Source organism: Ambystoma mexicanum, chromosome 13 (assembly GCF_040938575.1).
Source record: "Ambystoma mexicanum isolate Mex_15411 chromosome 13, UKY_AmexF1_1, whole genome shotgun sequence".
Classification (NCBI taxonomy): domain Eukaryota; kingdom Metazoa; phylum Chordata; class Amphibia; order Caudata; family Ambystomatidae; genus Ambystoma; species Ambystoma mexicanum.
The window spans coordinates 219,679,484-219,704,387 of NC_090938.1; positions in this window are offsets into that span (position 1 = coordinate 219,679,484).

Here is a 24,904-nt window from a genome sequence, read left to right on the forward strand (position 1 = left end):
ATTGAGGAAGCCAAGTTAGTTCAGAAAATATTGTCAAAATATGCCATAGAAGGGGTGGTATTGACAAGCAGAGAAGGATTGGGAATGAAGAAAGCAGTGGGCACATCGCAGGCGAGTAATCTACGCCTGATGGATCAAGGTGAATATGGGTTTGTGTCACGAGGCAGAGGTATAGGCTATATAGGAAGAGGAGGAGGATTTCAAAATAATCAAAGTGGGTTTCAAGGTACACTGAATGAGAACCAGACTACTCAAGGAGGGCTTGTCAGACGGGCACCTCCAGTATGATGTACTTTTGGATAACAGGGCACATTGCACGCTTATGTGGGAGCCAAAGGAATGTACAAAAGGCCAATTTTCAAGAGGTGGGACAGCTTATCCTCCACCATATAGCACAGAGACTAGAGAAGGGTTCCCCCAAGATCATACATTGTATAAGACCGCAAGGGTAGTCGTAACAAGCCCCCATGTAGAAACAGCAGTATGCAAACCCTGGACAAGTACTTGCACACAGAATAGGAGGTGTCACTGTGGTAGGAGGGAATCCTTTTACAGGGACAGGGATGAGCCTGTACCCACAATAGGACAGCTCACAGGGTGACCTATGTGTTCAGTACTATCTGTGCCACGAGGCCCCAAGAGGAACCAAGGGTCGATGTGACGATAGGAGGCAAATCAAGCTACTCGTTCATGTATACGAGAGGGAACATATCCAGTGTTGGGAATTGCCATGAATTCTCAAGGGTTATCTGTAGCTATGAGTCCAGTTCCTTTTACTAATGAATTATCAATCGCTATAGGAGAGTGTAACATTTCTGTTCCTTTGTTATATTCACTGCAGACACTGGTTAACATTTTGGGAAGAGATTTAATGACAAAACTTAACATGACCATTTCATTAACTGATCAAGGAACAATGTATTCCACCCCAGGAATACACTATTTAAACATAGGATAGTTTATACTGGCATTCACAGGGCAAGTGGCTCTGTGAGGTGTTCTAGTAGATCCAGAGATTTGTCTATATGGAGTGAGCATTCTATTGACCTGGCTACCTGTTTTTGTGGGAGAAATTGTGAGGATACCTGACAAGTTTTTGTTTAGATCATGAATACCTATGGACGAAAAGGGGGGACAGACTATCCCTATAGAATTGAAAGCAGCCAAAATATGAAAGGAAATGGCAATGCTTGAAGGAGTAGATGATGAGGGTAGACCATGGAGGACAGTGATAGCTCGTGTGGAGGGGTATAGATTGAACGACATCACTGATGACGACATGTTCAGGGAAGACCAAACAGACGATGAAGTAGTGTTCTTCATGAGCATTACATATAGGATAAGAATAGAGAAAAGGGAAGTCCCACAGTGAATGGCGATAATGCAGCAACGTCCACAATTTGTTCAGGGAGACTTGGAAAAGGTGCTGAGTGTCCTCTGGACCACAGGCTCTTATTTTGTACGTTTATTGAAGGGAATAAGGGAAGTTGAAGCCAGGAGCGATTTTACCTCGAGCAGAGCAATACCCCATGTCTCGAGAAGCTGATGAGGGAATATTTCAGACTATACCAGCACTGATGAAACAAGGAATTTTGGTGCCATCAGAACCATCATGTAATACCACAGGGTATCCGATCAAGAAATCCAAGGGAGGGTCTTGAAGATTTGTACAAGATATGAGACCAATTAACCAAATTGTAGATGCAGAGTTTCCTTTTGTTCCTAATCAGGTGTCAATACTATGTAGTATTCCGGTGGAAGCTCGAAATTTCACGGTGATCAATTTGAATAAAGCGTTTTACTCAATCCCGTTGCACAAGGACTCACAAGACTTGGGGGCCGATTCATAGAATTCAGCGCACAAGTGGCGCACGCGGCTGGCGCACAGTGTGCGCGTGCGAATCCCTGCGCCAGCCGCGTGCGCTAAAATCCATTTCCGCGCACAGCGTATTCATGGATTCCAGCCACCAAAACCAGCCGTGGCGCACAGTTGCGCAGCGACCCTGCAGCAGCGCCAGTTACGCCTCCAAGAACGCCTCTCGCGCAGGGAAAAGCCATCAAAATCCCCAACCCAGCGCAAAGGGCAGCAGCAAACGCAGAGCTGGGAGCGTGTATTCCAGGGGTGTGCGGGTGTTTCCATACGCGGCTGGGCTGGGTACGTGTATTTCAGGGGTGCGCGAGAAAGTCTACACGCGATTGGCCTGGGTACGTGGATTTCAGGGGTGCGCGAGAAAGACTACACGCGATTGGCCTGGGTACCTGGATTTCAGGGGTGCGCGAGAAAGTCTACACACGATTGGCCTGGGTACGTGGATTTCAGGGGTGCGCGAGAAAGACTACACGCGATTGGCCTGGGTACGTGGATTTCAGGGGTGCGCGAGAAAGTCTACACGCGATTGGCCTGGGTACGTGGATTTCAGGGGTGCGCGAGAAAGTCTACACGCGATTGGCCTGGGTACGTGGATTTCAGGGGTGCGCGAGAAAAACTACACGCGATTGGCCTGGGTACGTGGATTTCAGGGGTGCGCGAGAAAGTCTACACACGATTGGCCTGGGTACGTGGATTTCAGGGGTGCGCGAGAAAGACTACACGCGATTGGCCTGGGTACGTGGATTTCAGGGGTGCGCGAGAAAGTCTACACGCGATTGGCCTGGGTACGTGGATTTCAGGGGTGCGCGAGAAAGTCTACACGCGATTGGCCTGGGTACGTGGATTTCAGGGGTGCGCGAGAAAAACTACACGCGATTGGCCTGGGTACGTGGATTTCAGGGGTGCGCGAGAAAGTCTACACACGATTGGCCTGGGTACGTGGATTTCAGGGGTGCGCGAGAAAGTCTACACGCGATTGGCCTGGGTACGTGGATTTCAGGGGTGCGCGAGAAAAACTACACGCGATTGGCCTGGGTACGTGGATTTCAGGGGTGCGCGAGAAAGTCTACACACGATTGGCCTGGGTACGTGGATTTCAGGGGTGCGCGAGAAAGTCTACACGCGATTGGCCTGGGTACGTGGATTTCAGGGGTGCGCGAGAAAGTCTACACGCGATTGGCCTGGGTACGTGGATTTCAGGGGTGCGCGAGAAAGTCTACACGTGATTGGCCTGGGTACGTGGATTTCAGGGGTGCGCGGGTGGTGGGTGTGCGGGAAGTTCAAGACGTGAATTGGCAGTGTGGGTCCTCCCAGGTCTCCCCTCTACCCCCTCCACGACCTCTGCAGGCATCCCACACCACAGGGGACTACCCTGCACCCCATGTCATGTCCCACAGGCAGCCCATCCACCATGGCCATGCCCCCCAGCCAAGCCACATGTCCCCTTGCACCCCCACCCCCCAGCACTGTGGGGCACCTGCCAGCAGGCCCCCACCCATGTCTCCCAGCACCCCCACCCACCAGCCACCAGGGGCAGCCTCCACCAGGCCCCCACCCATGTCTCCCACCACCCCCACCCCCCAGCCACCAGGGGCACCCTCCACCAGGCCCCCACCCATGTCCGACTCATGTCTCCCAGCACCCCCACCCCCCAGCCACCAGGGGCAGCCTCCACCAGGCCCCCACCCATGTCTCCCAGCACCCCCACCCCTTAGCCACCAGGGGCAGCCTCCACCAGGCCCCCACCCATGTCTCCCAGCACCCCCACCGCCCAGCCACCAGGGGCACCCTCCACCAGGCCCCCACCCATGTCTCCCAGCACCCCCACCCCTCAGCCACCAGGGGCAGCCTCCACCAGGCCCCCACCCATGTCCGACTCATGTCTCCCAGCACCCCCACCCCCCCAGCCACCAGGGGCAGCCTCCACCAGGCCCCCACCCATGTCTCCCAGCACCCCCACCCCCCAGCCACCAGGGGCAGCCTCCACCAGGCCCCCACCCATGTCTCCCACCACCCCCACCCCCCAGCCACCAGGGGCACCCTCCACCAGGCCCCCACCCATGTCTCCCAGCACCCCCACCCCCCAGCCACCAGGGGCAGCCTCCACCAGGCCCCCACCCATGTCTCCCTGCACCCCCACCCCCCAGCCACCAGGGGCAGCCTCCACCAGGCCCCCACCCATGTCTCCCAGCACCCCCACCGCCCAGCCACCAGGGGCACCCTCCACCAGGCCCCCACCCATGTCTCCCAGCACCCCCACCCCCCAGCCACCAGGGGCAGCCTCCACCAGGCCCCCACCCATGTCCGACTCATGTCTCCCAGCACCCCCACCCCCCCAGCCACCAGGGGCAGCCTCCACCAGGCCCCCACCCATGTCTCCCAGCACCCCCACCCCCCAGCCACCAGGGGCAGCCTCCACCAGGCCCCCACCCATGTCTCCCACCACCCCCACCCCCCAGCCACCAGGGGCACCCTCCACCAGGCCCCCACCCATGTCTCCCAGCACCCCCACCCCCCAGCCACCAGGGGCAGCCTCCACCAGGCCCCCACCCATGTCTCCCAGCACCCCCACCCCCCAGCCACCAGGGGCAGCCTCCACCAGGCCCCCACCCATGTCCGACTCATGTCTCCCAGCACCCCCACCCCCCCAGCCACCAGGGGCAGCCTCCACCAGGCCCCCACCCATGTCTCCCAGCACCCCAACCCCCCAGCCACCAGGGGCAGCCTCCACCAGGCCCCCACCCATGTCTCCCAGCACCCCCACCCCCCAGCCACCAGGGGCAGCCTCCACCAGGCCCCCACCCATGTCCGACTCATGTCTCCCAGCACCCCCACCCCCCAGCCACCAGGGGCAGCCTCCACCAGGCCCCCACCCATGTCTCCCAGCACCCCCACCCCCCAGCCACCAGGGGCACCCTCCACCAGGCCCCCACCCATGTCTCCCAGCACCCCCACCCCCCAGCCACCAGGGGCAGCCTCCACCAGGCCCCCACCCATGTCCGACTCATGTCTCCCAGCACCCCCACCCCCCAGCCACCAGGGGCAGCCTCCACCAGGCCCCCACCCATGTCTCCCAGCACCCCCACCCCCCAGCCACCAGGGGCACCCTCCACCAGGCCCCCACCCATGTCTCCCAGCACCCCCACCCCCCAGCCACCAGGGGCAGCCTCCACCAGGCCCCCACCCATGTCCGACTCATGTCTCCCAGCACCCCCACCCCCCCAGCCACCAGGGGCAGCCTCCACCAGGCCCCCACCCATGTCTCCCAGCACCCCCACCCCCCCAGCCACCAGGGGCACCCTCCACCAGGCCCCCACCCATGTCCGACTCATGTCTCCCAGCACCCCCACCCCCCCAGCCACCAGGGGCAGCCTCCACCAGGCCCCCACCCATGTCTCCCAGCACCCCCACCCCCCAGCCACCAGGGGCAGCCTCCACCAGGCCCCCACCCATGTCTCCCACCACCCCCACCCCCCAGCCACCAGGGGCACCCTCCACCAGGCCTCCACCCATGTCTCCCAGCACCCCCACCCCCCCAGCCACCAGGGGCAGCCTCCACCAGGCCCCCACCCATGTCTCCCAGCACCCCCACCCCCCAGCCACCAGGGGCAGCCTCCACCAGGCCCCCACCCATGTCTCCCAGCACCCCCACCCCCCGGCCACCAGGGGCACCCTCCACCAGGCCCCCACCCATGTCTCCCAGCACCCCCACCCCCCAGCCACCAGGGGCAGCCTCCACCAGGCCCCCACCCATGTCTCCCAGCACCCCCACCGCCCAGCCACCAGGGGCACCCTCCACCAGGCCCCCACCCATGTCTCCCAGCACCCCCACCCCCCAGCCACCAGGGGCAGCCTCCACCAGGCCCCCACCCATGTCCGACTCATGTCTCCCAGCACCCCCACCCCCCCAGCCACCAGGGGCAGCCTCCACCAGGCCCCCACCCATGTCTCCCAGCACCCCCACCCCCCAGCCACCAGGGGCACCCTCCACCAGGCCCCCACCCATGTCTCCCAGCACCCCCACCCCCCAGCCACCAGGGACAGCCTCCACCAGGCCCCCACCCATGTCCGACTCATGTCTCCCAGCACCCCCACCCCCCAGCCACCAGGGGCAGCCTCCACCAGGCCCCCACCCATGTCTCCCAGCACCCCCACCCCCCAGCCACCAGGGGCACCCTCCACCAGGCCCCCACCCATGTCTCCCAGCACCCCCACCCCCCAGCCACCAGGGGCAGCCTCCACCAGGCCCCCACCCATGTCCGACTCATGTCTCCCAGCACCCCCACCCCCCCAGCCACCAGGGGCAGCCTCCACCAGGCCCCCACCCATGTCTCCCAGCACCCCCACCCCCCCAGCCACCAGGGGCACCCTCCACCAGGCCCCCACCCATGTCCGACTCATGTCTCCCAGCACCCCCACCCCCCCAGCCACCAGGGGCAGCCTCCACCAGGCCCCCACCCATGTCTCCCAGCACCCCCACCCCCCAGCCACCAGGGGCAGCCTCCACCAGGCCCCCACCCATGTCTCCCCCCACCCCCACCCCCCAGCCACCAGGGGCACCCTCCACCAGGCCCCCACCCATGTCTCCCAGCACCCCCACCCCCCCAGCCACCAGGGGCAGCCTCCACCAGGCCCCCACCCATGTCTCCCAGCACCCCCACCCCCCAGCCACCAGGGGCAGCCTCCACCAGGCCCCCACCCATGTCTCCCAGCACCCCCACCCCCCAGCCACCAGGGGCAGCCTCCACCAGGCCCCCACCCATGTCCGACTCATGTCTCCCAGCACCCCCACCCCCCAGCCACCAGGGGCAGCCTCCACCAGGCCCCCACCCATGTCTCCCAGCACCCCCACCCCCCAGCCACCAGGGGCACCCTCCACCAGGCCCCCACCCATGTCTCCCAGCACCCCCACCCCCCAGCCACCAGGGGCAGCCTCCACCAGGCCCCCACCCATGTCCGACTCATGTCTCCCAGCACCCCCACCCCCCAGCCACCAGGGGCAGCCTCCACCAGGCCCCCACCCATGTCTCCCAGCACCCCCACCCCCCAGCCACCAGGGGCACCCTCCACCAGGCCCCCACCCATGTCTCCCAGCACCCCCACCCCCCAGCCACCAGGGGCAGCCTCCACCAGGCCCCCACCCATGTCCGACTCATGTCTCCCAGCACCCCCACCCCCCCAGCCACCAGGGGCAGCCTCCACCAGGCCCCCACCCATGTCTCCCAGCACCCCCACCCCCCCAGCCACCAGGGGCACCCTCCACCAGGCCCCCACCCATGTCCGACTCATGTCTCCCAGCACCCCCACCCCCCCAGCCACCAGGGGCAGCCTCCACCAGGCCCCCACCCATGTCTCCCAGCACCCCCACCCCCCAGCCACCAGGGGCACCCTCCACCAGGCCCCCACCCATGTCTCCCAGCACCCCCACCCCCCAGCCACCAGGGACAGCCTCCACCAGGCCCCCACCCATGTCCGACTCATGTCTCCCAGCACCCCCACCCCCCAGCCACCAGGGGCAGCCTCCACCAGGCCCCCACCCATGTCTCCCAGCACCCCCACCCCCCAGCCACCAGGGGCACCCTCCACCAGGCCCCCACCCATGTCTCCCAGCACCCCCACCCCCCAGCCACCAGGGGCAGCCTCCACCAGGCCCCCACCCATGTCCGACTCATGTCTCCCAGCACCCCCACCCCCCCAGCCACCAGGGGCAGCCTCCACCAGGCCCCCACCCATGTCTCCCAGCACCCCCACCCCCCCAGCCACCAGGGGCACCCTCCACCAGGCCCCCACCCATGTCCGACTCATGTCTCCCAGCACCCCCACCCCCCCAGCCACCAGGGGCAGCCTCCACCAGGCCCCCACCCATGTCTCCCAGCACCCCCACCCCCCAGCCACCAGGGGCAGCCTCCACCAGGCCCCCACCCATGTCTCCCCCCACCCCCACCCCCCAGCCACCAGGGGCACCCTCCACCAGGCCCCCACCCATGTCTCCCAGCACCCCCACCCCCCCAGCCACCAGGGGCAGCCTCCACCAGGCCCCCACCCATGTCTCCCAGCACCCCCACCCCCCAGCCACCAGGGGCAGCCTCCACCAGGCCCCCACCCATGTCTCCCAGCACCCCCACCCCCCAGCCACCAGGGGCAGCCTCCACCAGGCCCCCACCCATGTCCGACTCATGTCTCCCAGCACCCCCACCCCCCAGCCACCAGGGGCAGCCTCCACCAGGCCCCCACCCATGTCTCCCAGCACCCCCACCCCCCAGCCACCAGGGGCACCCTCCACCAGGCCCCCACCCATGTCTCCCAGCACCCCCACCCCCCAGCCACCAGGGGCAGCCTCCACCAGGCCCCCACCCATGTCCGACTCATGTCTCCCAGCACCCCCACCCCCCAGCCACCAGGGGCAGCCTCCACCAGGCCCCCACCCATGTCTCCCAGCACCCCCACCCCCCAGCCACCAGGGGCACCCTCCACCAGGCCCCCACCCATGTCTCCCAGCACCCCCACCCCCCAGCCACCAGGGGCAGCCTCCACCAGGCCCCCACCCATGTCCGACTCATGTCTCCCAGCACCCCCACCCCCCCAGCCACCAGGGGCAGCCTCCACCAGGCCCCCACCCATGTCTCCCAGCACCCCCACCCCCCCAGCCACCAGGGGCACCCTCCACCAGGCCCCCACCCATGTCCGACTCATGTCTCCCAGCACCCCCACCCCCCCAGCCACCAGGGGCAGCCTCCACCAGGCCCCCACCCATGTCTCCCAGCACCCCCACCCCCCAGCCACCAGGGGCAGCCTCCACCAGGCCCCCACCCATGTCTCCCACCACCCCCACCCCCCAGCCACCAGGGGCACCCTCCACCAGGCCCCCACCCATGTCTCCCAGCACCCCCATCCCCCAGCCACCAGGGGCAGCCTCCACCAGGCCCCCACCCATGTCTCCCAGCACCCCCACCCCCCAGCCACCAGGGGCAGCCTCCACCAGGCCCCCACCCATGTCTCCCAGCACCCCCACCCCCCAGCCACCAGGGGCACCCTCCACCAGGCCCCCACCCATGTCTCCCAGCACCCCCACCCCCCAGCCACCAGGGGCAGCCTCCACCAGGCCCCCACCCATGTCTCCCAGCACCCCCACCGCCCAGCCACCAGGGGCACCCTCCACCAGTTCCCCACCCATGTCTCCCAGCACCCCCACCCCCCAGCCACCAGGGGCAGCCTCCACCAGGCCCCCACCCATGTCCGACTCATGTCTCCCAGCACCCCCACCCCCCCAGTCACCAGGGGCAGCCTCCACCAGGCCCCCACCCATGTCTCCCAGCACCCCCACCCCCCAGCCACCAGGGGCACCCTCCACCAGGCCCCCACCCATGTCTCCCAGCACCCCCACCCCCCAGCCACCAGGGGCAGCCTCCACCAGGCCCCCACCCATGTCCGACTCATGTCTCCCAGCACCCCCACCCCCCCAGCCACCAGGGGCAGCCTCCACCAGGCCGCCACCCATGTCTCCCAGCACCCCCACCCCCCCAGCCACCAGGGGCACCCTCCACCAGGCCCCCACCCATGTCCGACTCATGTCTCCCAGCACCCCCACCCCCCAGCCACCAGGGGCAGCCTCCACCAGGCCCCCACCCATGTCTCCCAGCACCCCCACCCCCCAGCCACCAGGGGCAGCCTCCACCAGGCCCCCACCCATGTCTCCCACCACCCCCACCCCCCAGCCACCAGGGGCACCCTCCACCAGGCCCCCACCCATGTCTCCCAGCACCCCCACCCCCCCAGCCACCAGGGGCAGCCTCCACCAGGCCCCCACCCATGTCTCCCAGCACCCCCACCCCCCAGCCACCAGGGGCAGCCTCCACCAGGCCCCCACCCATGTCTCCCAGCACCCCCACCCCCCAGCCACCAGGGGCACCCTCCACCAGGCCCCCACCCATGTCTCCCAGCACCCCCACCCCCCAGCCACCAGGGGCAGCCTCCACCAGGCCCCCACCCATGTCTCCCAGCACCCCCACCGCCCAGCCACCAGGGGCACCCTCCACCAGGCCCCCACCCATGTCTCCCAGCACCCCCACCCCCCAGCCACCAGGGGCAGCCTCCACCAGGCCCCCACCCATGTCCGACTCATGTCTCCCAGCACCCCCACCCCCCCAGCCACCAGGGGCAGCCTCCACCAGGCCCCCACCCATGTCTCCCAGCACCCCCACACCCCAGCCACCAGGGGCACCCTCCACCAGGCCCCCACCCATGTCTCCCAGCACCCCCACCCCCCAGCCACCAGGGGCAGCCTCCACCAGGCCCCCACCCATGTCTCCCAGCACCCCCACCGCCCAGCCACCAGGGGCACCCTCCACCAGGCCCCCACCCATGTCTCCCAGCACCCCCACCCCCCAGCCACCAGGGGCAGCCTCCACCAGGCCCCCACCCATGTCCGACTCATGTCTCCCAGCACCCCCACCCCCCCAGCCACCAGGGGCAGCCTCCACCAGGCCCCCACCCATGTCTCCCAGCACCCCCACCCCCCAGCCACCAGGGGCACCCTCCACCAGGCCCCCACCCATGTCTCCCAGCACCCCCACCCCCCAGCTACCAGGGGCAGCCTCCACCAGGCCCCCACCCATGTCCCCCAGCACCCCCACCCCCCAGCCACCAGGGGCAGCCTCCACCAGGCCCCCACCCATGTCCGACCCATGTCTCCCAGCACCCCCACCCCCCAGCCACCAGGGGCAGCCTCCACCAGGCCCCCACCCATGTCTCCCAGCACCCCCACCCCCCAGCCACCAGGGGCACCCTCCACCAGGCCCCCACCCATGTCTCCCAGCACCCCCACCCCCCAGCCACCAGGGGCAGCCTCCACCAGGCCCCCACCCATGTCCGACTCATGTCTCCCACCACCCCCACCCCCCAGCCACCAGGGGCACCCTCCACCAGGCCCCCACCCATGTCTCCCAGCACCCCCACCCCCCCAGCCACCAGGGGCAGCCTCCACCAGGCCCCCACCCATGTCTCCCAGCACCCCCACCCCCCAGCCACCAGGGGCAGCCTCCACCAGGCCCCCACCCATGTCTCCCAGCACCCCCACCCCCCAGCCACCAGGGGCACCCTCCACCAGGCCCCCACCCATGTCTCCCAGCACCCCCACCCCCCAGCCACCAGGGGCACCCTCCACCAGGCCCCCACCCATGTCCAGGAACAGAGACTTCCATGCTGTCATGTGTGCAATCTGCACAGGGCTCCCCATGTCACATTCAAACACATGCAACAACCATGCGGTTCACACATTACAGGTCGCACATGCATTACCATGATGTCCCTGCACACATACATGCGTACATGGCCTATGTCACACATGCAGGCAAGTATCAGACAACCAGCACACTGCAACATGCCCTGTCTCACACAGCAATGCTTGGCCACTTACCGCTCAACTCCAGACGGGTCTCCCTCTCAAGGACCTGGCTGTGGAGCGCTGGGTGTGCGCGTTCCAGGACCCTCAACTGGATGGAACTCATGCGGCCCCGGCCCCCCTCCACAAGGCGCCGGGCCTTCATGAGGGTCCTGGACCTCAAGTCCTCCCAGCGCTTCTTGACCTTCTGGATGGTGCGGGTTGCCACCCCCTCCGCGTCCTCTCCCGTCCTTCCCTGTTGGCGCGGGACGATCCGAAGAGGGCATCATACTGCCCCAGGACATGCTCCACCAGGACACCAACTTCGGTGGCAGTGAAGCTGGTGCCCCTCTGCCCCTCTGGCCGGGGGTTGCCACTGGTGTCAGATGTGGATGTGCTCGACATGGCAACCCCAGGGGCAGGAATGGGTGACCAACTGGGTCCTGGGGCTGGGCTGTGGAGCGATGTCATTTGAGTCGGGACTCTTCTGTACCAGCAGGGGTGGACACAGCAACTGGACCCCTGCAGATGGCTGATGTGCAGGCACCAAATGGCAGGGCACGGTGGCAGCAGGCAGGCAGGCAGGCAGGCAGGCAGGCAGCAGCAGATGGCATGTGGGAGGCTGCTTGGGGCACTGGGGGCCAGTGAATTGGCCTTCTGGGCAGGAGCGTGGTCTTCCGTGTGTTTTCGCGTGGCCAGCTTCATACGGAGTGATTAGGCACGTGAAAAATCTGCACGCTGCGTGTAATGCGCGTAAGCGCGCGTGAAAAACTGCACGTCCGCGTGTAATAGGAGGAAAGGGCCCATGCATAAGCGTGCGCGCGTGAAAAACTGCACGTCCGCGTGTAATGCGCGTAATCAAACGTGAAAAAGTGCACGTCCGCATGTGACGTGACGCGCGCGTGCGTTTCCCTCAGCACGGGTTAAAGGTGAGCGGGCCCAGCAGTTCGCTGTACGTGCCTTTCGTGGAGACCGACGTGTGTTGCTGCTTCCAGTTGTTTCGCGCGCCATCTACTTCACAGCTCTCAAGGACGTATCTCTTCTTTTGGCGGGGGTATTGGCTACGCGTGTTTTTCTGCATCGCGCTAGTCAGACGGTGAGTCGCAAATGCTCCTTTTCCCACTGCGGGTGCCCCTGTGTATCGCACCCATTTTCGATGTCATCGTAGCCTGCGTGTCCCACGCGTACGCGTTATACGTGTTACTGGGTGCCACCGCGTACTGCGGGAGGTTTAATCCACGCACGTAGGCTGCAGGGTTGCGTGCACGGTTTTACTGCAGTTTTGGGGTGCCTGAGCGTTGCGTGACCCGTCAACACATCACCGGGGTCACATACAGCCTTGCAGGTGCCGGGGGGCTGTTAACATCTTGCTTCCCACCCCCTTCACCCCAATTGCCCAGGTCAATTGTGCTGTACACCTCCCATTGGCACCACTCCATCTGTGCCAGCACTATTACATCTGTGCCATGGTAGGGAGGCTACCAAAGGTGAGGGGCGCCTCAGCTGGGCGTCCTCCTCGTGGCGGGCGTGGTCGGGGACGTGGCCGTGGTGACCAGGGAGTAGGGGGACTCCAGGGTGTCCAGGGCAGCCACAGAGGGGGAAGAGGCAGGGGTGCGCCACTTGAGCACAATGTTGTGCCATGTGTTGGTGCAGCCATGCCACCACCCCCTGTGGTTCAGGGGGATGCAGCTCCTGCATCTGGCACTGGCACCCGTGTGACCCGGCAGTCCGTTTCATCGACTGCCACGGGCCCAAGGGTAGCGGTAGCTGCAGGTGCAGCTGTGGACACCGCCACCCAGGCTCAGGGTCTGCCAGCGCAGGCTGCGTTGGCACTTGAAGAGCCCTTGGTAGATCTCCAACAGGCCAGGGGGGAAACCATTGGGGCAGGCCGGGCTGCTCAGACCAAGACACGTGTCCCTGGGGCAGTCATGTCATCTGCTGCCCCGAACAGCCGGGTGTTGGCAAGTGCAGGGGCAGATGCACCCAACAGCACCCCGGTTGTGAGTCTGCCAACCAGGACCGTTGCGGTCAATGACCCTGCCACAGCTGATGTTGCTGCGCAGGGTCCATTAGTGGGCACCCAGCTGCCACTGACACAAGTCAGGCCTTTGGTCATCCCTCCACCTGCCACTCCCTCGGCTCAATCCACCCAACCCACTGGCCATACTGGTCGGGGCGGCATTAGCCAGCCAGGGTCTGCGCCACAGTCCAAGAGGAGGAAGGTTGCATCTGCAGCACAGGCTGGGACCCCACACACAGCCACGACCTCCTGCACGTCGAGGAAGAAGCCTTTCTGTAAGCAGGAACTGGACTTCCTCGTGGACTACGTGCGGGGACACAGCCGTGACATGCTAGTGGGTGCCAATAGTCAGACTACGGCTGCCCAACGTGACACCCACTGGAAGCATGTGGCGGAACATGTCAGTTCATTCGGCCATGAGGTGCGCACGGCGCAGGAGTGCAAAAAGCGCTGGAATGACATCAAGCGCAGCACTAAGGCCAAGCGTGCCTCAAATTACAACTTGACTCTGGTGACTGGCGGTGGGCCTGCACCAGAGGAGGAAGAACTCACTCCGCATGAGGCTCTCGTTGCGGAGTTCATACCACCAGAATTGGTCGAAGGTGTGGGAGAGATGCTGGACTTTGATGCCCAGTCCAGTGAGTGTTGATGCGTAGTTGTTGAGGACGTGTGTGTTTCACTTGTGGGATGTGTTGTGCATGATTGCTGCTACATGTGACGTGTACATGGTTCTGATGTGTAAGTAATGCAATCCCACCGTCATGCATGTCTCCTCTGCCTGCATGCGGGACTCCATGTGGCCATGCTCCCTTGCCCCTCCTCCGCCACTCTGCACCCCAGTTCCACCTTTGCACTGGTCTGCTACATTCTTGCCAATGTGTAGTTTCATGTTCATGTGTCCTGTGTAGATGCTAACTTCCAGCTTAGAAAGTGCCAGACATATGCCGTGTGGTACAGCCTTAGTACTCGATGCAGGGCATCCCACTTGTACTGTGCATGGGTCAGATGTCCCGCAGGGACATGAGTGCCTATTCATGCTCCATGTGCATTGCACGCATGCCCCTATGTGTCCTTGACTGGATGATCACTAAAATATGAGTCCTTGGTTACATACATTGCCTGCCATATTATCGGCCTCCCCATGTCAACTGTGGCTCAGTCCTGCGTTGCACACATGTTTAGGCTCTGACAATCTGTGTGGCTCACAGGCCTCAGCCTGTTCAATGGCCAATGACTCTGTCCAACTCTTGTTGTGTCTTCTTCACACGTGGCCGGCCTCCGGATCTTCCATCATGTGTCCTGCCCACTGTCCCAGCATCATTTGCAGTGTTGTAATTTCAATCACATTAAGCTGTTGATGCCAGTCAACACTGCTTGTCAATACACAGGTGTATGGTCAGCCTTTTGATACCATGCTAGGCATCCCTGCTTTGGTACTGGGGTGGAGGGGTGCTTGCCTTCTAGACATGGTACACATTGAATACACAATGCACGTGATGTCTGATTTTGACATTGCACTGCCTTCACATTTCCTGGCACACACCATGGAGTGCTTGTACATGTAGGTAGTGAGTGGCGTACACATTTTCTGCACTGCATAGACCCACTTCCATGCAAACTGCCACCTTTCGACAGGTCTGATCACAGAAGCTATTCTAAGTAGACCCAGCATGCATGCAAGGTCATATGTTGTGTGTCACATGTCTGCCGGATGCCTTTGCTGTCGGTGTGTGTGTGTGTGTGTTGTGTGCTTCTGACATGTGTACTGACCTTTTCCTCTCTATTTTTCAGGTGATGACGCAATGGATGCAGAGGATGGTGTTGTCATGCCAGACACAGGGTTGGTAAGACCACATCAACCCGGCACTAGTGGGGGTCGTGGGGTGGTAGGCCACGAAAACCCCCAAGTGCTGCAGTCCATCCTGTCTCTGGCTGCCTATAAGTCCAGCCTTGATGACGACTCTGACGTCCATGTTGAGTTGGATGAGCATCAAGTCCATGTGTCAGGGGTGAGTGATTCTGATGTGGACACTCCTCTGTCTGCGACCCCTGCACTGAGGGATCAGACAGTCTTGGTTCCTCCGCCCGTGGTGGATCGGGACGCAGGGTCACCCTCCACACCAGTCACTGATGTGCCTGGGACATCACGTCGACGGGGGCATGTAGTCGTGCAGCCGCAGGCGGTGCCAACACAGCGAGGACCCCCGGTCCTTGGGTCCCGCAGGGGTCAAGCCCGGCAACGCGGTCGCCGCGCGCAACCGCTGTATACTGAGTGGGAGCAAGACATGACTGCCAATTCAGAACGGCAGGGGGCAGCAATGGAGAACATCGCTGACAGCATGGAGCGTGTGGCCCGATCTGTGCTCCCCCCTGCTAGGCAGGTGCTTCTCCAGCAGCAGGCGGCACGGTCCACGGCCCGCTCACTCAGGCTGGGCATGGCGGCCTCAGACAGGGCACGCCAGGCTGAAATGTCGTCTCTGCGTCAAGCAATTGCTGCTCACGCAGAGGCGCACATGGATGCCCTGAGGGAGGAGTATGCCTCCCTCAGATCCACTCTGGGTGTCCTTATAATGTCCCAGAGGCAGCGGGCAGAGGAGAGGTTTGCACAGCTTGAGCGCACCATCTTGGCTGAGCTACAGGCTTGCCGGGAGGTGCAGCGGTTGTCCAGCCAGGCCTTGCAGGAGGAACTCCGTGTTACACGTGCTACCTTGCAAGAGGAAGCACGTGTATCACGTGAGGTCCTGCATGCAGACCTATGTAACATCGCCACACAGAACCAGGCTCACCTGTCCGGCAGACTTGCTGCCGACGAGGGGCAAGCTGCGGCTAGGCGTGGCCAGGCTACTGTGCCACGTCCTTCTTACCAGGATGAGCCAGACTCGGACGACCATCTATCTCCCACATAGGTCGTGCTGTGAAGGCGTTGAGCCCATGGAGGTATTTTTTTTTGGCTCAGCATCATCGCATGTGGATGTTGAGCAGCACCCTGTACCTCCCCCCTCCTGGGTGCCTCCCCTCCCCCCCGGGTCGTAAGTGGCCATTTTTGATTTTTCTTTTAGTTTAGTTAGTTAAGTTTCTGTTTGATAGTTAGTTTAAATAGGTAATGTAGGTTTTCCATAGTTAGTGTAATTAGTTAATAGTTGAGTTAGTTTAAAATTTGTAGTCTATTGTGCTTACATGTGACAGTGCGGTGCCTTGTGGTTTTTGAAGGCATCCACTGTCTGTTCCAGCTGGGCCCTTCATGGTTGTCTTGTGTATGTGTTTGCTGCTTGGGTTCCTTGACTCACATATGCCACTCCTGCCTCCCTTATCCATGGGCTCGCAAGGATGGTTCGGTGTAACATAATTTTACACAAGGGCTTTGGACTGTCATATCTGTGGCATGTCTGGTGCTTTTTGACTTGTGTTGACACCCCTAGTGGGGATGATTTAGGTGTAATTGTCCACTGTTCAGCTTTTGCTAGATGGGGCGTGTCATGATTAATGTGGACATTGATTGCTATGCATTGTGTATTATGTTTCATATCTTTCCTGTACACGTGCTTGTTGCAAATCATGCTGTAGATAGTGTTCCACACTTTGGAGGTGAAAGACGGAATGATGGTGTGATTTGTGATGTGACTCTCTGACATGGTCAAGTAATGAGATGCCTGATGAGACACACACAGATCACTTTGATGCATTAATCATGTGTTTCATGCACTTTCTGCAGGGGGATGAGGCACCAGAGCACCTTTGCCAGCAGACATGGCCCATTGGACGACGGAATTCCTGACCCGTTTGTTGGTGCCCACATGCACATGTGTGCACAAGCAGAGCCACAGTGATTGCAGACCCACATCCTAGAACTGCTGACATGTTCCAAGGAACTCCAGGCAAGGTGAGCATCACAGGGGGGCCACGAGACAGCAAAGCTTGCACCAGGCGAGTTGCACGTGCAGGCTTAGTCACAGCACTGAGGGTGAGCTTAGACAAATATTGGTGTTGAAGCACACAATGCAGCTCAGATGTGTTTGTGGACTGATGGCTGTTGATAGTAGGGTTGTCTGGGACACAGGCGGGGGCAGTGGCACATAGCCTGCGGTACACCAAGGTTCATTGAGGCACTTGTATCAACCATGTAGCCTTCCAAGACATGGAAAGGGGCAGCTCACAGGGACATACAGCAAGGGACATACTCGGGTGCAGTGCATGTCTATTCCACGTACTTCATGATAAATGCACTGGCAACTTTGTTTTGGTCATGGTGGTACGCAACTTGCTCTGTAGACATGGCTTGCCATATGGGTCTGTCTGCTTACCCAGGGAACCTTGCATGTTGTGTGAATTGTGACACATTGGTGTTCCATTTGCCAAGCACCCACCAGCGGCTGACTTACTGCATTGACTGTGAATGACCCGTCACAGGGGTGATGTTATATATGGGTACGAAGCATGGAGCACAGATTGTCTGTTTGTAGAGTTGTATGTTGTTATGGGGCATGTTTTGTGTTGTGTTTTTGTGTAATTGGCACGTACAGGTTGCTGACTGTGTCTCTCTTTGCAGCATTGCAGTGCTCCTGTAACCGGACCTGAGAGTGCGCAGGCAGGAGGCCAGCACTCAAAACCAGAGCTAAGTGTCTTGTTGTATTTTCTTACAAACTGCCCTGCATAGGCTTGCTGGGGAGTGTACTGATGCATGGATGTATGTGTGGTCCTATTTGGTATGTTTTTTACCCTAATCACCCGTGATCCTATGCAATTTTGAAACCTGTACCCTCTACCCGGTGTTCCTGCTTCCCATGCCTATCCAAGCAATGTTCCCTGACCCTCTTTCCCCACTGGGGTTGCGGATGCCTGTGTAAGCCCCGAACTTGCAGGCGCCAAAACCCTAGAGGGGGTGGTTGGTTCGTACCACTCCTGAGCCTGGACTTCAGAAGGCCATGACAATGATGTCCAAGTTTGTTTGGATTGTGCATGGGTTCATGCAGGTTGTACATTTTCGTGCATTCCCTGGTTTCATGTTTCATTCCTACTCCCCTCACCTGCCACGCATTCCAGTCATCCAGTGTGTCTACACCTGTCCCGACTGCATATCCCTGAACCTCATTCCCCACCAGAATCTCAGGGGCCTGTCTGAGTTTGACCTTGCAGGCCCCCGGGACATGGTGTGGGTGGTTGTTTCATGAGACTCCGGCGCCTGTACAGGGGATCCGTGACAGTACACATCCATTCATGGTGCATCATCCTATGTCATGTACCACACATGTCTCACATCCTGTCGTGACATTGTTTTGCTGTGCTACCTTGGTTGTTGCATCATTGTGGTAGTACTTGGCCTTTGAGACGTACTGCTACGTCAAGTCATCTACTGGAGGGTGTTTGGGTTCCTTTTCATGCCTTGGATTATGTGATTTAGGAAATGAGTGTGGATTCTGAGGGTTCAGGCATCTCTTTACACACATGGTGGGAGATGGACACGAAGGGTAAAGGTGATCCTGTGGCCAGGTGGGAATGAGGGTTGGAGGCTCCATGACCCAGGTGCAGTTGTTCAGTGGGCATGGTCAATTGCGAGGGGGGGGGGGTTGTTGTTGATAGTTGCGTTGCCCTGCAGTGTGATGGGAACTCTGACATTGTAATGTTGTTGTCCTATGTACATGTTGTGTTCTGCTGATCAATGCCTGTTCATGTGTTGTGTTTTCCTTTCAGGTGCGAGGAGATAGTAGTGGTTTGACATGCTGGGGTGTGCACATGGTGGATGTTCACATGTGATGTGTAGGGAACACTGATGGTTACTTGAGTGCACATACATATGTGGAGTGCATGTCCTTGCAGAACCACACACTTGCACTCGGATGCACTCCATGTACTCCCCCCCCTTGCATATCCACGTGTACACTGTTTGCCTTCTGGTGCCCACTGTGTCCCGGCAGCACATGTTCTGTGACCGGTTATGGTTCCAGTACATGCCTAATTTGATGTTTGATGTAGTCTGTCACTTAGATGTGATGCTCAGGGTGTGCATCACACGCAATGGCTGTTCACTGTGCTGTGCGCTGAGCAGTGTGATGCAGGAGTAGGACACTGCACACATGAGCTGCAGTGTTGATTTTGCAATGCATAATGTGCATATTGACAGGCATTCATTGTGATGTTACGTCTACGACTGTTGTAATGCATTTGGAATCGACGTATTTTGGGTGGGACTTTTTGTTGGTCTGTCATTTCATCGGATTCCGGGTCAGGCATCATTGTCCGATGCCACTGTACATTTAGGACATGGCAATGTGTACCTTATCGTTACTGGGTCGGTGTATGGGTATTGCTTGCCATGTCATGTTGATGTTTGGGAGGGTTTGACTGACATGACAGTGATGGCCATGGCCTGTTTTGCAGGTGTGTGTGATGCACACCTTGCATGTCCAGGTCATCCGCTTCTCAGAGCAACTAGCTGGGGGTAGGTTTCTCTCCGCAGCAGGGCCCTCCCCCTCGAACAGACTTCCTGCCTGACTTGAACTTGAGGGGAACCATCTCCAGTTCTGGAAGCACCTCAAGACCTTCCTCTTTGCTTCTGCTTACTCTCTGCCTCTCCCTTGCAGAATTCTTCACTGGAACTGCACAGGAGCTGCAACTGGGACACTCTCACCAACCTCGGTCCCTGGGCCAGCCACTGTCCACTTGCACTGCCACCCTGGCAACCCCTGCACTGCGGGACTGTCTCTCTATCCCTACAGCCCTCCCTTCACAGCACTTGTCTGCACTTACCTTTGCAGTTGCCACCAGGCGACCTATGTATTATTTTTTTGGCCTACTTCCCCTGTACTGGACTCCCCCCCACCCTTCCCCTTGCACTTTTCCCTTCCCCCTACCCCTGCACTTGCACAATCTCAATGACACCTGGCCTAGTAGTACCGTTCTCTGTGTTCCCTTGTTCCCCCCCCACTGCCTCATTGTGCCTTTGAATACTTGTGTATGGCTCATGTCATGTCACATGTCATATGTGTGCATTTTGGTTGCACAGGATAGCTTGTGTTTAAGTAGCTAGGGATGCAGACGATGTGGCACTTCCATGGCAACTATCTCAGGGTGGTAGGGTTGTGACAGTTGACTGTCACTTTGTCATCATCGATTGTCACCTGGTATGTGCCAGGCCTGTGTGCACTCCGCAGGGGTGGGAGTTTAGGTGAAAAATGTGGCCACAAGCTGGGTCCGGGCTACCTCGCCACGTGCCCTGTCCCCTCCCATGGGCAGCGCCTGTGCCTGTGGTTGGGGATGTGGGGGCACCACCATGTCCACCGGGACACCCTGCCGTGTTGCAACATTGTGCAGGACACATGCTGCCACAATAATCCTGCACACAACTGGTGGTGCATAGAGTAGTTGCCCACCAGAGCGGTCAAGGGAGCGGAAACGTGACTTGAGCACTCCGAATGTGCGCTCCACTATGCCCCTGGTTGCAATATGGGCAGCGTTGTATCTTACCTGGGGTGGTGTGGTGGGGTTCCGGATTGGCGTCATCATGTGGTTGCTCAGAGGGTAGGCACTGTCCCCTGGGGAGGTGATAATTGTTGAGATTATTAGGGTTGGTATATTTGTCTGTGTGTGACTTGCATGCATGTGCAAGGGCATTTGTACTCACCTAGGAGCCATGTGTCGCCATGCTGCCCAGCTTCCAGGGCCCGGCTCAGGGCGGACATTCTGTATATGAAACTGTCATGGGTGGAGCCAGGGTAGTTTGCATAGACAGAGGTGATGATTCCCTTTGCATCGCATACCACCTGTACATTGATGGAATGCCAGTGCTTGCGGTTTCGGTAGATGTGCTCAGTGGCCCTAGGTGGACGTAGGGCCACATGGGTGCAATCTATGGCACCGAGCACTTTGGGGAAGTGTGCCACCCTGAAAAAATCCAGGACAACGGCCTGCCTTTCTGCGGGTGTTCTGGGCATGTATATGTGCCTGCGGACTGAGGGGCGCGCTGTCATGATTGCCAGTACCTGGTGTAGGCAGCGTGACTGCGTGGCCTGTGAGACCCCCCCCACTATGGCAGTGGTCCGCTGAAACGACCCAGTGGCCAAAAAATGCAAGACATTGAGCAGCTTCTCCAAGGGGCTCAATGCTTGGGAGCAAAGGGTGGGGGATGTGAGGTCATCTTCCCACTCCCTGACCAGGTCTAGGATGATATGTGGTGGAAACCTATACCTGCCGTAGACCTGGTCGTCAGGCATCCCAAAAAGGCTTGTCCGTGGTGCAAAAATGCGTGCCCTGGCTATTCTCCTCCTCCTGCGGTGTCCCACAATCAGTGCAGCAACAAATGGGGCATTCATCGTCGCTGTATATACGCGTTTGTTGTTTGCGCGCACTTTTATGCTGTGCGCGGGCGCGGGACGCCTCCGTGTGGGCGGACTCGTTGGTTTCCCGTATTCGGGTGTCATCGCGTGTGATCGGAGGGGCCTGGCCTGGGTACGTGTGTTTCGGGGTGCGCGGGTAGTTCCACACGCCATTGGCCTGGGTACGTGTGTTTCGGGGTGCGCGGGTAGTTCCACACGCGATTGGCCTGGGTACGTGTGTTTCGGGGTGCGCGGGTAGTTCCACGCGCCATTGGCCTGGGTACGTGTGTTTCGGGGTGCGCGGGTACTTCCACACGCCATTGGCCTGGGTACGTGTGTTCCGGGGTCCCGTTAACTTTCACACGCGATTGGTTGGAATCCACGTGTGTACTGTCATCACGTGCAATGAGGGATACTCCCTCGCACGTCACGTCACAGACGCGCTCACGCGCTGAGGGCCTTTGGTCCAATGAAAATGCGTATGCGTGCAGACGCGCTTACGCGCTAAGGGCCTTTCCTCGAATTACACGCTGACGTGCAGAATTTTCACGTGCCAAATCACTCCGTATCAAGCTGGCCACGCGTAAGCACACGGAAGACCACGCTCCTGCCCAGAAGGCCGAACTACTGCCCCCCAGAGCCCCGAGCACGCTCCCACCTGCCATCTGCTGCTGCCTGACTGCCTGCTGCCCACGTGCCCTGCCATTTGCTGCCTGCACATCAGCCAGGGGTGCTGTTGGTGTGACCACCCCTGCTGGAACCAAAGACTCCCGACTGGGATTCCATCGCTCCACAGCCCAGCCCCAGGACCCAGTTGCCCACCCACTCCTGCCTCTGGGGTTGTCATGTCGGGGCAAACTCCATCTGTGACCACTGACAACCCCCGGCCAGAGAGGCAGAGGGGCACCAGCTTCAGTGCCACCGAAGTTGGTGTCCTGGTGGAGCAAGTCCTGGGGCAGTATGATGCCCTCTTCGGAAGTTCCCGCGCCGACAAGGAAGGACGGACTCGGATCTGGACTGACATCGTGACTGCCATCAACGCGGAGGGGGTGGCAGTCCGCGACTTCCAACATGTCAAGAAGCGCTGGGAGGACTTCAGGTCCAGGACCCTGAACAAGGCCCGGCGCCTCTTGAAGGCAGTGGATGCCAAGGGGCGCCGGGGCCACTTGTCGGAAGAACAGATGAGGGTCCTGGAACGCATATCCCCAGCGCTCCACGTCCAGGTCCTTGAGAGGCAGACCCGTCTGGAGTCGAGCGGTGAGTGTACATGCATCCTGATTGTGAGCAGTGCGTGTGGTGATTGTTCAGTAGTGTGCAGGTTGCACATCTGTTTGTATGGGGTCGAGTATGGGTGCAGGTGTACAGGGCCGTGGGGCTGACACATGCGAGGGCTGTAATGTGTGAGACATGGATGGTGCCTGTGTGTGTGGGCTTGCATGCCATATGCAGTTGTGTGGGCACACAAGTTTGTATGAATGTGTATGTGAGTAGACATGTCCGTGATGTCACGCATGTATGTTGTTTTCAGCTGCATGTATCAGCGCTGTGTACATGTGCATGTGTGTGTATTTGACAAGGGTGCAACAGTGATGCAACATGGATGCATGTGACAGCTTTAAGTGGAAGCCTGATGGGCAGATGTGACATGGATGCCCGTCTGAACACTGCGACACTTGGCAGATGTGTACACATGCATGCAAGTGTGGTGGTGTGTGTACATGTGTGGTGCACTTCATGTGTTGCATGTGATGTCTGGCTCACCTTTGTCTGCTCATGCTGTTGTATGTGTATGGATGGTGTTGGCAGTTGCGAAATGGCTGTGGTATGGCTCGTGTGTGCGAGTTGTAATGACATGTGTGTTGGTGATCGTGATGACATGTCTGAGGTTTGCCAATGCCACTCATGTGCAACTGTCATGTGTGTATGTGTCCATTGTACAGTGCCCTGATGCGTGTGTTTTGTTTCTCCCTGTCTGCAGCGTCAACTGATGAAGAGGGCGGAGAAGGTGCTGTGGAGCACAGCGGCGGGGATCCCACCGCCAGCCGGAGACGCAAGGCCCGGCTCCCCTTCCATGTTGTCATCTCGTCGGGGAGTGAGGAGTCCGGTGCCGCGTCCCAGGCCGCAGCTGCCGGGGGGAGGTCCAAGAGGCGGAGGTTGCAGTTGGACTCCTCGGCAGCAGAAGGGGCAGCTGGGACCCCACAGGGCCCAACGGGGGAAGATGGCACAGAGTCATCCAGGTTGGTGGGGGGTTTGGTGGAGGAGGAGGCCGTGCAAGCACCGGAGACGGGGTCTGGGGGTGGGGATCCCACTGGTGCTAGTGGTGCAGTGCAGGATCAGGGACAGGAGGCAGCACAGGCCGCCGCGGAGGTGCCTGTGTGCAATCCTGTCCCTGCATCATCTTGCACCAGCAGGGATGCCTATGTCCAGACCAGTTTTCAGGCAGGGGATGAGCTGACGTCAACTGGCCTTCCTCTGCCTGCGGACGTGGCTATCCAGGCCCGGGTTGAGCCTGTCCTGGCTGGTGTGGCGTTGCGTCAACGGGCCATGCGAGGTGATAATCAATCTATACAGCCTTTGTTAAAGAGGTGGTTCCTTGGCGACTGCTTATTATCTTTGTAAAAGGATGAGTTTAGAAAGTTTTAAAGGGTTATCTGCATGAGAACTTCCCAATTCTGCGTGGCTGCTACACAGATATTACATTGAAGAAAGAAAAAAAGAGATTTTGGGAAGATGAACTCAAATGCGCTAACCCCTTTGAATGAATATATAAAGGCGAGTCTTTAACAGTCTTGTAAATTTTATTAGTGTTTTTTCACACTAATAATTTTTATTTTCCTTTTATGATTTCAAAAAAAAGAGAACATTCATATTCCAAATAAAGCTGCACACCAGTATAAAGTAGTTCATAAAGTACAGTGAATCAAATATTTCTCTTTTTCTTTCAATAAATCAAATATTTTCATAAATTGCTCTTTCAAGATAAATCAAATAATTCTCTCTCTCTTCAAGATAAATCAAATAATTCTCTCTCTCGACACGTGTTTCCCCATTGTTACTCTCAATGGTTCTTCAGGAGAGGAAGTTTTAGTAGAAAGTTTCAGTACTAAAAAGAAAAGAAAAAAAGTTGGCCAAATTCTTTTTTAGTAATGTATTGGAGTTTTTTGCCCAAATAATAATTATATTAATTTTTTCAAAGACTCACCGTTCTGATTTTCTGATTGTTCACATATATCATGTATTATTTATCCAAAATAAAAGTTTTTTTATATAATGTTCATCGGGATATTTGACTTAGTTTAATCTGTAGAATATGGATCCAGGTTTAA